Raw genomic sequence first — 15,273 nt, 5'->3', positions numbered from 1 at the left:
CTGCAGCTGAGCCCAAGTGGTGAGTCTGCAATCAAAACGTGGCCTCCAGAGAAGCCTGGCTCACCTCCCCCATTCAAACCCCCGGCCCGAAGCCCAAAGTGCCAGAACCTCGGAGCCGCGCTGAACAGAGAAGGGCATGTAGTGAAGGGTGAGAATGCTCAAGCCCTGTGTGTGTGTGTGGGGGGGGGGGGGTCGGGGGGGGGTGACCTCATGGGGGCTGCCAGGGCCTGCCGCAGTGGCTCCTCTCATCCTGGAAAGACAGAAGGGCTGAAACTGGGCCAGGCCCACCCCTGAGTTCCTTTCCCATCCCTCTCGGGCCCAGTGCCAGCCGACCCCACTGGATGACAGACCAGAGGCTTGCCTGACCCTGGGTGTCCGGCCTGCCCCCAACATGAACACTCCTCCGGGGACCTGGGCTGGGGGGCGGGTGAAATGTTCTGGAGGCTCGTGTGAGGGTGACAGGGCCCCCAGCCAGAAGGTTACTCACGGGCCCCCAGCGGTCCAGGCAGCCTAGGTGTCACCAGAGGGAGGACTCTGGAGTCTGCTCTGAGCTGGTGGCACCCAGCAAGGCCTCGGCACAGGGCGGCAACCCCGTGGTCAGGGACGGAGGTTAAAAGCAGAGGCTCTGGGCCGGACGGAGGAGGTTGAGATCCTGAGCTGTCACTGTCTGGCTATGTGACCTGAACAAGTCGCCTTCCTGGCCGATCCATGGGCTTCTGTGAGGACCCGAGAGATGAGGTCCGACAAGCGCCTGGCATGCAGTAGGCTCCTGATCCGTGTCAGTGAGGGTGCAGTGACGCTGAGGAGGGTGGTGGTGACAGCATCGATCCCTCAGGCTAGAAGGTCCGCCCGCAGCCCGATTCGCCCGGGGAACGGTGAGGGTGGGCAGGCCACCTGGGTAAGATGCTTGTTACAGCGCATTGCCTTATCCCCCACGGTTACCTGCTGACTTGGAGCAGGTGGGGGTAAAGGCCTTGGAGGAGCCTCGAGGGCTCTGGTAAGCACCGGAAGTGTCTGTCAGGAGCCATCGCTGTTGGCCTGCAGGGACCTTCACTGACTTGCGTCTTGAAGGCGCCTTGGGCCTTACACTTTAGCACAGGCTTGGGTCAGAGGAACTGACACAAGGCGCTGCGCTGTTGCAGGTGCAGAAGTGCCAGGTGCGAATGAAGATGCCGGAAGGACCGAGGGGAGGAGCGGCAGGGATCCTCCCAGAGGGCCTGGCACCGCGGACCGGAGCGGCCAGAGAGGAGGCGGGAGCAGCTTCGGATCAGGAAGTGCAGTCACTGCCATTCGGGAGCACGTGCTCTGTACCATGCCCCGTGCTGAGCACCTTCCCGCCGTTCCCCGTTTGCACCCTCGCATCGGCCCCGTGAGGCAGGGTTAGCCCGGTGTTACAGGCCAGGCTGCTGAGACTCTGAGAGCGCCAGCCGCCCGCCCAGGTCACAGAGCTCAGAAACAGCAGGACTGCTTGGCTCCGAAGACGGGGCTCTTGGCTACTTTATGCGTTTCCCGTTGCTGCTGGAACAAATGACCACAAACCTAATGCCTTAAGACAACGCAGATTTCTTCTCTGTGGTGGTCAAAGGTCTGCCGTGGATCTCACGGGGCTAACATCAAAGCGTTGGCAGGGCTGCCTTCCTTCTGGGGGGCGGAGGGGAAATGGACTTCCTTATCTTTCCTGGCTCCTCAGGGCTTCTGGCATTCCTTGGCTTGCGGCCCCTACGTCCTCAACGCCAGCAGTGGGGAACTGAGTGCTTCCCACCTCCCTCTGTGCCCACGGTCACATCTCCTCTGACTCTGGCCCTCCTGCCTCCTCTTCCACCTTTAAGGACCCTGTGATCGCACTGGCTGAGCGGCCGAGCTGCGATTCAAGTCAGGGTCTGAATTCATTGTGTTTTAATAATTACCAATGCGACGCATGGGACTTTATACAATGACTTGTTCGTGCCCATCTTCCCCTCCAAACGGTAGGTTCCATCAGGAGGAAGGAGCTGGGTCTGTTCTCCGCCAAAATAAACGCACAACAAAAATGTGCTGGATGTCTGAATCGGTAAATGAACCTAAACTCCATTCACTTCTGCAGCCCACGTGCAGAAGGCCAGGGTGAGGAGCTAAGGAACTGAGGGAGACAGGGTATGGGATGAGGCCACAGGAAGAAGGTTGGTTTTGACTCTGAGGGCGTGGGTGGGTAGCTATGTATGGAAACGCATTACCATGGGAGCTTCTGCCGAAAGAGAGACTTCGATTTCTTCTTTGGAGAGTCTGTGGTCTGTCTAAGGAGAGCTGCTTGGGACACCCTTCCTGTTCTGATACAGGAAGCACATAGCACAGGCCAGGAGGTTGCCATGGGGACCGCAGGCCTGCTTCCCCAACCTGCTTGCGTTCCCACCAGCCTGCCTTCCCACCAGGAGTGCTCCCACCTATCAATTAATAACCTAATAATGTATGACAACAGTCACTCCAACCACCCAGGCAGCAGTCCTCTCGAAAAACAAACAGACTTCTCCAGGGACCTAAGCTACAGAGATGCTCACTAGACTCAGCCTGGGCCACCTGTTATAATCCAGCTTTCTGAATCCAGATTCCTCTCTCCCCGGCTTCTCTCTCTTGTTTTAAAGGCATGGGTTTTGGCAGAGCTGGGGCCTGAAGCCGCAGGGGTTCCAGCGAAACAGACACTCGCGAAGGCACCATGTAGAATGCCTGCACCCTCAGCCCTGCAAGGCCCAGAGAACCTGACCCCCACCCTAACAGGCTCTGTGATAAGGCCCCAGGCAGGGCCAACTGTACGCCTGCTGGTCTAGCAAAGATGACTTAATTTGTTACACCACGGCACCCAGGAAGACAAAGCAAAAGGGAAGACTTTCAAGTTTGGGTAGATTCAAGATGTTTGGAAACTGATGCTCTTCTCAGGGGGAGATGGGTTCTAAGACCCCTCCCCTTGAACCTAGGTGGGCTCTGTGACTACGTGACCGGAAGAATAAAGTCGAGGCCACACTGTGCCAGTTGCTGAGTCCAGGTCTGAAGAGACTGGGAGCTCCCACCTCCTGTCTCTTGGGATGTTGCTCTTAAAAACTTGGGTGCCCTGATGGGAGGAGGCCCTAGTGGCCTGTGAGAGAGGCCCACATGGAGAGGAACCTAGACCCTGGCCAACAGCCCCCGCTGAGCCAGGATCAACTGGTTTCCCACATGTTGTGTGATCTTGGAAAAAGATCCCCAGCCACAGCTGGGCCCCCTCAGCTGATGTTGCAAGGGGCAGAGATAAGCCGTCCTCACCAAACCCTGCCCAAATCACAGATTCGTGAGCAAAATAGATGAGGACTGTTATTTTAACCTCCTAAAGTGGTTTTTTATGCAGTAATAGATAACTGGAACATAAGGATTATTTTTCTCCAAAATCACTTATGGGCTTATCATGAGCACTGTATGCATTCATAAGGTTACTTGATTTTAATTTTTGTAAAGTATCTGCTTTTATTTTAGAGAAAGAGAGGAAGAGGGAGAGATAGACACATGAATGAGAAACATCATCAACTGGCTGCCTCCTGCACGCAGTTTCCTACTAGGGATTGAGCCGGAAACCCGGGCATATGCCCTGACCAGGTATTGAACTGGCGACCTTCTGGTACATGGGTCGACACTCAACCACTGAGCCACACCGGCCGGGTGATTTTAATTTTTATAACAACTTTGTGAGGTGGATATAATAATCTCCCTTTCCCCCACAAGATACTCAGAGGTAAGGTATCTTGTTTGAGATAGAAAGGATGAAACCAGTTTCTACTCTTTGTTTCCTGTTAGATGAGTCTTCTCTCCATACAGTGCACTATACCCAGAAGGCGGCAGCATAATGGAAACATCAAGAACACTCATAGCTAACTTTTAGGGGCCACTGCAAGGCTTTTATAGTATCTGCATGATGTCATGACCATCCTAGGAAGCAGGCTCTACTATCATGCCCATTTCACAGAAGGTGACACTGAGGCTTAAGAAGAGGGCAGGTGATGATCTCCAGTTAGTATCTCTAATAAGTGGAAGAGCCAAGATTTGGACCCAAGCCCTCCAGTTCTGGAACTGAGCTCTCAACAGATGCGCTGGTCCATGCAGTCTAGTGCAGTCGCATTGCTCCAGCCCCGCTTCCGCTGGGACACTCAGTCCTTGCCCCTCCTGCCTCCTTTGGAGGCTGAAGGGGGGAGGGCAGGGTTAAGCAAGACATAACCATGTCATCTCAGATTTGTATAGTCCAAACCAGTCTCACTCCTTTTGCCCTCACAAGCCCTCTGTGAGGTGGCCAAGCTAGTATTTATCTCCATTTACAGAGGCTCAGCCACAGCAAGTGGCCTGCCCAAAGCCACAGGCCCCAAGTCAGTGGTCTCTCCTTTGCCCACCTCTGATCGAAAAGAGCCTTGCTGTGCCCTTTCACACCGCATCGCTGTGTTCAGCTTAGGGGGCCTGCCAACCAGGGACCCCAGCGGCCAATCACAGCCCAGCTTTGTCCTCCTCCTTCGTCCCCCCCCCCGCCTCCCCCCACCCTGACAGCCGCCCGCCTACTAAGGGGGAACGCACAGATGTAGGGGGCAGGAAAGGAAACGTGTGTCACCTGTGCCGTGCGTGGACTCTGGGAAATGAAGGGCGGGAAGTAATTACCAGGCGGCCACGGAGCCAGCCGAGGGGGTGGCTGCTAAACCAGGCAACAACCGCAGCAGAGACACCCCGCCCAGAAGAGGAACAGGGACGCGCCGGCGGGCGCTGGGCGCTGGGGCAGACACCAGGCAGGCCTTTCCGGTGCCGATGCCGCGTCTGCTCGCCTCCCGGCGCGCCCGCACTTGGCAGCACCCCCCCGGCTGTGCACATGCACATGCACACGCACACGCACACGCGGCCACTCCCGCACCTGGCCGCCCGCTCCGCCCGCGCACGCACACGTGGGGGCCACGTGCTTGCACCCTCACCGCGCGCTCCCAGGCCGCGCCGGGGAAGGCGCAGAGCTGGCTACCGGTGCCGGCGGTCGCCCTCAAGCGGTTTCCCGGGACCCAGACAAGGGGAAAAGGACTGGCTTTGGGGAGTCATACCCATGCGGCGAGGGGCCGGCCACGATCACCCCGCCGGCCGCCCGTAGACCGCGCCCCTCCTACGGCCCGCGCAGCAAGCAGGTGGGCCCTGCGTCCTTGGCGCCTGGCGGGGGTGGCCTGGGGCGCTGGGCCGGTCCGTTTCCGGCCAGGCCTTTCTGTTCCTTGGACAACACGGCCACGTTGTGCTCCCATTCACCGCATCCCTCCCCCTCCCCCTCCTCCAGTTCTGCGCACCCAGCCTTGCCCTTCCACGCCATGGCTGAGCGCCTGCCCTGAGAAACCCGGGGAGTGCAGACCTGTCCTGGAGGTACAGCGCTTCCATCCTGTCCCGGGACCGGCTCCGGAGCTGCTGGGTGAGCTCAGACTGGGCCTGGCTGAGGAGGGAGGGCCCCGGGTCCTTCTCCAGCCACAGCCAGAACCCCTTGGTGAGAAGCTGGGAGAGCGCACGAAGCAGCCCTTCTATACCCTTTCCCTCCGAGTCCTCAGCGTCAGCACACCGGTAGCCACTCAGTGAAGGCCCCTCCTGTTGCTGCTCAGGCTCCCTCCAACTCTCCGACCTCAGCAGGAGGCAGTTTGCTGCCTGCTGGATCCCTGGTGCCTCCCAGGGCCCGAGCGTGCCCATGGCAGGGGTGGCATGGGCAGCACAGAGGACCCCTGCTGGTGCTGTTGATAATTCACGGAGCCTAAGGGTCCTCTGCCCCACAGGCTCACAGACAACAAGAACGATATTCACAGCTCCCAGTTTTTGAGTCAGGCACCGTTCCAAGCACTTAAATGCATGAACTCATTGGAGCTTCGCCACTTTGTGAGATGCTATTATTACCCCCGTTGTACCCAAAGGGGAATGAGGCACAGAGAGGTCAAGGAACTTGCCCAAAGTCACACAGGTATGAGTAGAGGCACTGAGATTCAAACCCAGGCAGGCGAGTCTACAGCCATCACCACCACCGGCAGCCTCTCTCAAGCCATCCTGAGCTGCGCCGTCAGCACCTCCCGCTCTCTCACACCTGCATACCTTAACCTGCTTCCCTCTCCACCCAGAACACCTCCTGAGCGCCTGCCCCAGTTTGAAGATGAGAAAGTCACTTCCCCTATGGAGCCTGTTGTTTGCCCCAGGCAACTTGTGCGGAGCCCCCGGGGTGCTCCCTGGACTCCCTTCCCAGCATTCTTTGCACTGCCCACTGGGGTCACTGTTCCACAGCCCTCTCTCTAGCATGCATGGTCTTCCTTCCCGCCCAGGGCCTGGCTCGGAGCAGGGTGCCCCCCTCCTGTCTGTGAAGGGAGTGTCTGGGGCCGGGCGCTGCAGGTGTCTGCAGGAGCTGGTGCGGGTGGTTGTCAGGACAGATTCTCCGGGGTTAGGATGGAGGGCAGCTGGAGTGACGCAGGGGAGGTAAAGGCAGAGAGCTACGTCTCACTTTCTGCTAGCTCCTTGAGGCGGCTCAACGCCCCACACTTTCTGACTGGGCCCCTAGGAGAGTGTCTGGAAGGAAACGGACAGTGGGCAGAAGGCAGAAGATACCCGGGCGGGGGAGGCAGAGGGAGCCAGCAGGCAGGTGACCGAGGCTGGAATTTTGCTTTTCCTGCTGGACACACGCCCGGCAACCTCCCAGCAGGCTCTGCTCTGCTCTGGGGCTGGACCAACCTCTTCTGCTGGTCCTCATTTTGAAATGTCTCCTTCTTGCAAAACCCTCACAAATGGCGTTTCCCAGGTTAACAATTCATGCCACAGAGATGCACGCCTGCTTTATAAAAACTGCTAAACTGAAAGCAGCTGTTAAGACTTTGGCTTTGAACATCAGAGTGCCTGAGTTTGAATCCCGCCTCTGCTATCTACTCGTAGGGTGACCTGGACGAGTCCCTAACCCTCAGTGCCGGGTTCCTCGTGTGAGAAACAGGGACACAGCTTCAAAAGTCGGCTGAGATGACTGCCTGAGTTAAATGAAGCCCTCAGCTCAACACCCAGCACACAGTAGGGTCAGTAGATGTTAGCTGTTATTGTGACTGTCCGCTCCAAATACCCTCTTTATCTATGGCTCTTATCTTGGTGGTGTTTACTGTCCTCAGTCCTCTTTCCATCCCAACAAGCAGTGTTATAATCTTCCTTTCACAGGTCAGGACACAGGGTCAGTGAATTGTCTCAACGCCGCTGAGTTCTGAGCACCTGGGCCAGGACTTGCACGGAGTCCGGGCTGGAAGCTGCTTCCTGCAGGGATCATGCCCCTCACCCTACGCCCCCGGGAAGAGCGGGCGTTTGAAAGCCCAGTGTCATCCGTTGCCAGGTGCAGAGTTCGGACTCTCAGGTACGGTGCCTGCCGTGGAGACAGCTGATTACAAAGTGAATCCTGCCAGGGCGGCCACATTACAGTCCCGGGGAGGGGGACACTGCGCAGTACTTGGTGACCCTGTCTCCCTCCCTCTCTCTCCCTTTTTAAAAATGTTTTATTGATTTTTAGAGAGAGAAGACAAAGAGGGAGAGAGAGAGAGAAACATCACTGAGAGATGCCCTCTACTGGGGATCAAGCCTGCAACCCAGGCATGTGCCCTGACTGGGAACCAAACCAGTGACCCCTTGGTTCCCGAGTCAACACCCAACCACTGAGCCACACCAGCTGGGCCCTGCCTCTCTTTTTGTAGCTCAGTCTCTTTACAGATGTCCAAGGATACCTAGAACCTTTCACAGTCTAAATGAGTGGTTCTCAACCTTCCTAATGCCGCGACCCTTTAATACAGTTCCTCATGTTGTGGTGACCCCAATTTCATTGTTACAAATTGAACATAATTAAAGCATAGTGATTAATCACAAAAACAATATGTAATTATATATGTGTTTTCTGATGGTCTTAGGCGACCCCTGGGGGGTAGCAACCCACAGGTTGAGAACCGCTGGTCTAAATATTCTTCAATTAAAACAAGCACCGTTTTGATTTATGCTTCACGCTTCAGAGACAGAACAGCACGGCGCCTGTACCAGTTACCGATCAGAATTGGCCCGTGGGTACAGGCTTGGCGCCTCTGGCTGCGCTTTCCCTATGAAAAGGCGAGATTTGGAGAAGCAAAGAGATTCACTTCATTGCTGTGTTTCTTGGTGTCACGATGTCCAATCCTTGGCAGGGGCAGCAAATTTGTTGTTTTGTAAACAAAACCAGGCATCGGCCTTATACACAGCACACAGCTCTCTCAGTGAAAATGAAGCACAAATTGCTTTCCAGAACCTTCCTAGAGAATGGCAAATTATGGCCCAGGCTCATGGAATGCTGATTTGAGACGCTGCTAATAACTGCCTTTCTTACCCACAAAAAAATCACCTCCCACACCAGGCCGGGCTCCAGACTCGCGGTCAGGATTTCTCCGTACACAGTGTCAGTGGCATTGATGTCATTCCTTCTCTTCCAGGCTCTCGGGGGGTTGCAGCCTGGGCATTTGTCTTTTCCCAGAGCCAAGCCCAGGGAGGCACAAGGCAGGTGCTCAGAAACGGCAGCGATGGCTGGACCAGAGAGGATGTGGCCCCAGGCCAGAGTGTGCCGAGGACTCGATATGGCCCCTTCAGATGCGCTCTTCACCCCACTCGAGCGCTTACATCACGGGTCCCCTTGCCATCTGGCCTCTGTTGGGGTTGGCCAACGGGAAGCACTCACTGGGATCAGAGGATGGAGGGGAGTGGCATCCGGGGAGTACTTATCCAGCTGCCAGGTGTCTTCAGGGTGGCTGCCTCCCTTTACGGAAGTCGCCAGCTCCTGTCACAGTCCCTTTCCTGCACTGCCCTCCCCCCTCCTTCCTCCTGCTTTGGTTCCTTTAAGCATCACCTTGAAAACCGTCCCTGTGTTAACCTCTCCTCAGTCACCCTGCTTGCCTGTGCCTCTGCTTCCTGCCACGACGCCCCTGCTATAGAAGCGGAGGAAGCAGCAAGTCTGCGCCGCACACTCACACTCACGGAGCAATGCGTGCAGATTTTAGAGGGCTCACAGATGATCTACTTAAAAAAAAAAAAAATCACCGACTTCCCAGTTCATTCTTCCAATTAGCACAGCTGGCCAGCCTCAGAGGAAATCTCTTTATCCCCCGAAAAGCAGAATGAGTCCCTACTTCCTCTCTGGGCTCCAGAGCCAGCTCCTCTCGGTCCCTGCTCATCCTGCACCTCCTCCTGCAAGCTGCCCTGTGCTTGCTGCCTGGGAGCTTCCTAACTCCTCATTCCTGTGGGCAGCTCTCCCGCTGAGAAATGCTCGCCACTGCCGAGCCCAGCACCTCCCTGGCCAGTTTCAGGCACAGAGAAGTTGTTTTGTCTGAGAACAAGTTCTGGCATCAGCCACAGTGCAGCAGGCTGGGGCCTGAGCTGATTAATCAGACGACCTGAGTAAGACGTTTCCCCTCCCATAAGGACACCGGGAGGCAGGAAGCTCTGCGGCTGGTGGGGAGTCAGCTGGAGCCCAGGTGAAGCCTGGGCATCTCTGGAGAGCTGGGGAACCCATGCGGCATCCCTGGCTGGAAGTCAGACTCCTGGAGGAGGCCTTCAGGCTAGGCTTGCTCAGGGTGAGGCAGTTGGGAGGTGGGGGGTAGCATCTGAACATCTGGCTTTGAATCTCAGATGTTCTTTCTGGTTGTCAGAGCTCTGGCAAGTCATGTAGCCTCCCGAGCCTCAGTTTCTTCTTCTTTAAAATGGGGTTAATAATGAAGGTCAGTGTAAGAGTCATATATATAAAAGCCTAATATGCAAAGTGTCCCTTCAGGAGTTTGACCCACCTGGAGTTCAATCGCTTGCTATGATGTGCGCTGACCACCAGGGGGTGGCACAGAATGAAGGAAGGCCCCTGCTGGCAGCCAGCAGCACTAAGGACCCGACCCATGCACATATTTTGTGCACTGGGCCTCTAGTGAAATATAAATGTGCTCTCAAGAAATCAGGCGGACATCTATGCACTGCCCTCTCCCCAGGAACAGGTGCACAGGGAGCAGGTCAGGCTGGGAAGATACAAAAGGGGGCTTGGCCGACTGAGGTAGGATGGGCCAGGCTGGGGCTGCTCAACCAGCCTTGACCAGCCTCTGCCTTGGTTTCCCTGCTTATGGAGAATGGATTGAATCCTGGCGCTTTACACTGACTGTGTGACCTCAGAAAGTCACATGACCTTTCTGTGCCTCGGTTTCCTTATCTGTGAAACGGGGATAATAAATGTATCTCACAGGGGTGTGGTGAGTGTTCGATGAGTTAGTGAGTATTAAACTCTTAGAACTATTCCGGGGAGTGCGCAACCAACACTGGCACCCTCTTCATCCAGGGCCCGTGGAAGGCTTGTGTGTGGCCCTCTGGCTCAGTACACTACCGGCTTTTGTGATGGCGAGCTGGGAAATGGCATTCACTTTCTTCGTTGTGCATTATAAGACTTGCCTCCCACGGGACTCATATTACCTGGCTGTGTGGATGCCGGGTGAGGCCAGGGTGGATCTGAGTGGTCTGGCACCCAGGACTCTGCCTGGAGCCCCTAGAGAGAAGTCCTGGAGGCTCCCTGCATAAGCCTGGGGCTCTGATGGGGTGTGGGTGGTAGGATCGTGAGAAAGAGTGGGAATGGGAGAGGACTGGCAAAGCGCTGTAACCTGGACAGGGCCCTCGCCAGAAATCTCGGTGAACCCGCTCTGTGCTGGGTCTCAGACCTCGCCTGGCCTCCAGGCCGCCAGCTGGTGTCATGGGGGTGATAACGGTGCCAGAGAGGCAGCGCCCCTCGGAACCAGCTCTGCCACTTGCCAGCGCGCTTCCCCTCTCAGCGCCTCCCCTTACCGTGAGGATGACAGCACGGCACCTGCCTCAGGAGAGCCGTGTGATGTGCGAGAACAGTGCCGGCCCAGAGTGAATGCTCAGTGCATGCCCGCTTATTAACATGCGGCCAGCGCCAGGCCCTCTGATACCAGGGACAGCCGTGGTGGTAGCCAGAATAATGCCCCTCCCCACCCCCAGAGATGTGCCTGTTCTAACCCAGGAACCTGTGAATGTGTTGTCTTGCAGACACAAGGGACTTAGCAGGCGTGACTGTGGATCTTGAGTTGGGGAGACGGTCCCGGGTTACCCAGGTGGGCCCACACCCCTCACCAGGCTGAAAGCGGCGGCAGGAGAGGGAGGGCATCAGGCATGCAGGCCGGGGGAGACGCGGCCCCTGCGGCTTCGTAGACCAGAGTTGGCCCCGAGCCCAGAAATGCCGGCAGCTTCTGGAAGCTGCAAAGGCAACGAAATGGATTCTCTCCCCACTTCTGAGCTCCAGGATCGCAAGAGAATAGATGTGCACTGTTTTAAAGCCACTGAGTTTGTGGTAATTTGTTACAAGAGCAACAGGGAACTCGTCCAGCCGCCCAGACCCCACACAGCTGCCTCCCGACAGGAAGCGCCACGGTGAGTCACTCCCCGGGATCCATCGAGTCACTGCCGTGTCACCGCACTTCTTGCCCTGTGGAGGTGTAGGGACACCCCGGACCATGGAGCCGAACGTTCCCTGGGCATAGGCACGGCCAGGGATGGAATATTCAGGGGCAGGAGAGCTCAGGGTGGGCTCAGCTGGTTGGAGCTGGACCCTCGGCAGGGCAGGGCGTTGAAGGATGGAGGGTGTGGGGTTTGGGCAGGGAGGAGGAGGAGGAGGAGGAGGAGGAGGAGGAGGAGGAGGAGGAGGAGGAGGAGGAGGAGGAGGAGGAAAGGAAGGAAGGAAGGAAGGAAGGAAGGAAGGAAGGAAGGAAGGAAGGAAGGAAGGAAGGAAGGAAGGAAAGACAGCGCTGGAAGTGGGGTCAATGCTTGCGCTCTAGTCCCTGTGGGAGGTACCTGGGCAATGATCTGAGTGAGATAGACCTGGTGGTGGTTATGGAGCTGACCCTCTGGAGTGGAAGCGCCAATATGCCATTGCAATAAAACATGACAAGTGTTACAGCAGAAGTGCAGCGTAAGAGGGCACATCAGGATGGGCTTCCTGGAGGAAGTGGCCCTTCAGGTGACACAAAATAGACTGAAGGTTTGTTCTGTACCACTTTGAGCCCCGGTGGCACTTGGCACTTAGCACTCAGCAGGTGCTGACAGGTGGGAATTTCATCACATAGTTTGTTATTCCCTGTCCAGTTCCCTCTGAATCCATTTCATGACACGAAGGAGAAAGTTTCACTTGGGCACTAGTATGGGCTGAGTGCCAGCTTAATTCTTGCTCATCTCCCCTTGTAACCTAGAGGCTGGTCTGCAGGCAACAGGTGTTAATTAAAATTTAATAACACGGCTTGGTTTTCTATGTTTTCTTGTTTGCCACTTATGGGAGTGGGACACAATTACCGTTTAAATATAAGTGAACTTGCCCTGGCTGGGTGGCTCAGTTAGTTGGAGCATCATCCTGTTCACCAAAAGGTTGCAGGTTCGATTCCCAGTCAGGGCACATACCTAGGCTGTGGGTTCCATCCCTGGTCGGGGTGCATACGGGAGGCAACTGATGGATGTTTCTCTCTCACATTGATGGTCTTTTTTTTTCTCTCTCTCTCTCTCAAGTAATAAAAAAAAAATCCTCAGGTGAGGATTAGAAATGTGTGTGTGTGAACTGAAGTGCCATAGAACCGTGACTGTTCGTGTGGAGGTTCTTCCTCTTGCCCTGGAATTGACCACTGGGTCCAGTTGTGGACAAAGAGGCACCGAGTGCCCCTCAGCAACGGGCCTGATCACTCCCTTAGGACGTCCACGGCCTAATCCCCACCCCCAGCACACACTCTCCATAGTGGGGAAGGCGAGTGGGAACTGGGTCAGAAGGCGAGCTGAGCGGCTGTGAGGTCTGAGAGAACGAGGTCTGAGAACCCGCACAGAGCTGGGGGAGGGGCGCTGCGAGGGGGGAGGGCCTGGTTAGACAGGGGCCGAGCTAGTCTGCTCAGTGTGCCTTCCTGGACAGGAAGAAAAGAAAGCTGGAGAGAGGCAGGAGCCAGCCAGGGAACAGGGAGTGGCCTGCACACCCTCCTCTTGTCATGCAGGGTTGTGTGGCTAAGTGGATATGGAGGAGAGGAGCTGAGCACCCCGGAGGGCTGCCTGGTGGAGGCAGGAGCTCAGGGGACATGGAAGAGATGGCGCTGGAGCCACAGCTCCCACATCAGGAGTCTAGACAGCAGGGAAGCCTCAAGGGAGCCACACAGTGGGCATCCGGGCCAGTACAGGCTGGCCAGAGAGAAGAGAGGACCAGCAGTGTGAGGCCCGCAGGGGTGGCAGGCTGCATAAGGGGACATGCGTCCCGTCTCTTTCCCTTCTCTGTGGCATGGGGGCTATTCTGAGCTAAAGGCTATGGAGACCCTGTGGGCTCAAGAGGAACATCTGCCTCCCCCTTAACTACCTAGAAGAATTTGAATTAGGGGCCTTGCCCATAATAGGAATTACCACCAGAAATAACTCTTTTTTTGGTGACCTATCTCTGGGGCAAGGCAAACTCTGAATTACTGAGCATCTGTTCTTATCATCCTGCAATGGCCTTTCCCCTCTGAAGCCCCAAGGCACCTCAGCTCATTCTTAACTCAGAACGTCATACATACCTCATTTCCCTTCCTGTCTTTGAGCCCCTCGTGGATGCGGGGTCTCTGACTCGCTCATGGACATGGGGTTCCCATGCACACATATGTAACTAAATGTGGTTATTCTCTCTTGTGAATCTGTCTGGTGCCGATTTAATTATTAGGCCAGTTAAAGAGCCTAGGAGGGGAAGGAAAATGTCTCCCTCCCCCACATATGTAATAAAATGAAGTTTGAATGGCGGAGTTTTTGAAACTCTGATTTAGAAGGGAAAAGTAGGATTACCACAGCAATTACAATACTCTGACAACAGCTATGATTGGAGGAGGGGGGCGGGGGAGGAGGGGCCACACTGTGGGAGCCCAAAGTTCAAAAGCTCCTGATCAGGAGGAGGGCAGTCAGGGTGGCCTTCCTGAAAGAGGAGACTTCTCACCGGAAACCTACAAGGGGATAGGAGGTACCGTGGGAATGCTCCCGGGGGTGGTGTGCATGGTGCAGTAGGTGAAGAAGGAGCCCTCTGAACAGTGTAGGTGCGGGCTGAAGCCCAGCACAGGGCCATGAGCTGAGTGAACAGAAGGGATGAACTGGGACAGTTAAAGGAGATAATTCCGGATAAGTACCAGGACCAGCCAGGATAAGTACCAGGACCAGGTGAGTTTGCTCACCTTCCCATTCCCCAACCCCCTTCCCCACCCCTGAGCAGGATGACATTCCCCAGCCAGGCTGGTGCCACTGAGCCCAGGAGAGCCCTCCTGGGTGGGTCCTGGGCTCCTCCCAAGTGGGCCTAACCCTTAGGCAGGTGCGGGCACGTCCCCAGGGAACCGGACAGTGTTGGACTTTTGAGATGTGCCCCACCCCAGGCACCCTGGGCAGGGCAGCCCCCTCTGGCTTGCTGTGTCCCCAAATGCCACCCACGTGCCGGCAGGTCCCTGGCATGAAGGGCCCTACCTCCCAGGCCTTCCGTCCTCCACTGGCCCCCAAGCCCTCTCTCGCAGACGGAATTTCCACTTTCCAGCTGCAGTTAGTGTTGGGGAGCCGGCCTCGCTGGAGGCCCGTGGTCCCTCCGCCCCGCGTCCGCTGCTGTCATCCCCCTACACCCACGCCCCCGCCGCCTGCCCCGCTGTCTCGGTCCGAGCTGCCCGGCGGGCGCACTCACCTCTCCCAGGTCCCGGTGCAGGAAGCTGGCGGAGGAAGGTGCCACCGGCTGAGCCCGGGGCCGGCCGGCAGGAGGGAGGGACGCGGCTGGGGCCAGAGCACCGGCGGGGCGTGGTGCGGAGGGGCCCGCGGCCGCCGCCACCGCAGGCCGTGGAGGGGCGGAGGCTGGGCGCGCGGGCGCGGAGCAGCTGCCCCCGGGGCCTCGGGAGGACGCGGCTGCCAGGAGGGCTCCGCAGGGCCATCGCTCTCCCGCGGGGGGGCACGGAGGGGCGGATGTGTGCTCCTCCCTGTGTCCTCGGGGGGTCTCGTGGGAGGGGCGATGGGGACGCAGGTGGCCGGTGTTGCCTCTGCAGCGCTCAGCCTGCCTGCGCTAAGCGGCTGCGTGAACCCCACCTCAGGGGCTGGGCCAGAAAACAGCTTAGAAAGGGAAGGCCATTTCTGAGCCCTGCTCGGACGCCCCCTCCACCCCCTACCCTCCCGCACGTCAGCCCTGCCAGGACCCTCCCGGCCCAGGCTCCTGCCCGCCTTCCTGTTGTCCACTCTGCCCCACTTTGC

General features: G+C 57.1%; 1 protein-coding gene across 2 annotated transcripts in view; it reads right to left on the bottom strand.

Annotated features, from left to right (window-relative positions):
- The window catches only part of GPR68 (G protein-coupled receptor 68), a 28,363-nt gene extending 13,544 nt beyond the window's left edge, over positions 1 to 14,819 (bottom strand). The window contains exon 1 of one of the 2 annotated variants that reach the window (XM_059688095.1): positions 14,720 to 14,819. The gene's annotated coding sequence lies outside the window, so the exon portion shown is untranslated. Of the gene's footprint in view, positions 1 to 5,365; positions 5,567 to 14,719 lie in introns of those variants that run through there. The other variant, XM_059688078.1, reaches the window with a different exon arrangement.
- Between the last annotated feature and the right edge of the window lie 454 nt (positions 14,820 to 15,273).

This window comes from Myotis daubentonii, chromosome 1 (genome assembly GCF_963259705.1).
Source record: "Myotis daubentonii chromosome 1, mMyoDau2.1, whole genome shotgun sequence".
In the NCBI taxonomy this organism is placed as follows: domain Eukaryota; kingdom Metazoa; phylum Chordata; class Mammalia; order Chiroptera; family Vespertilionidae; genus Myotis; species Myotis daubentonii.
This window is presented reverse-complemented; position numbering and strand designations above follow the sequence as displayed.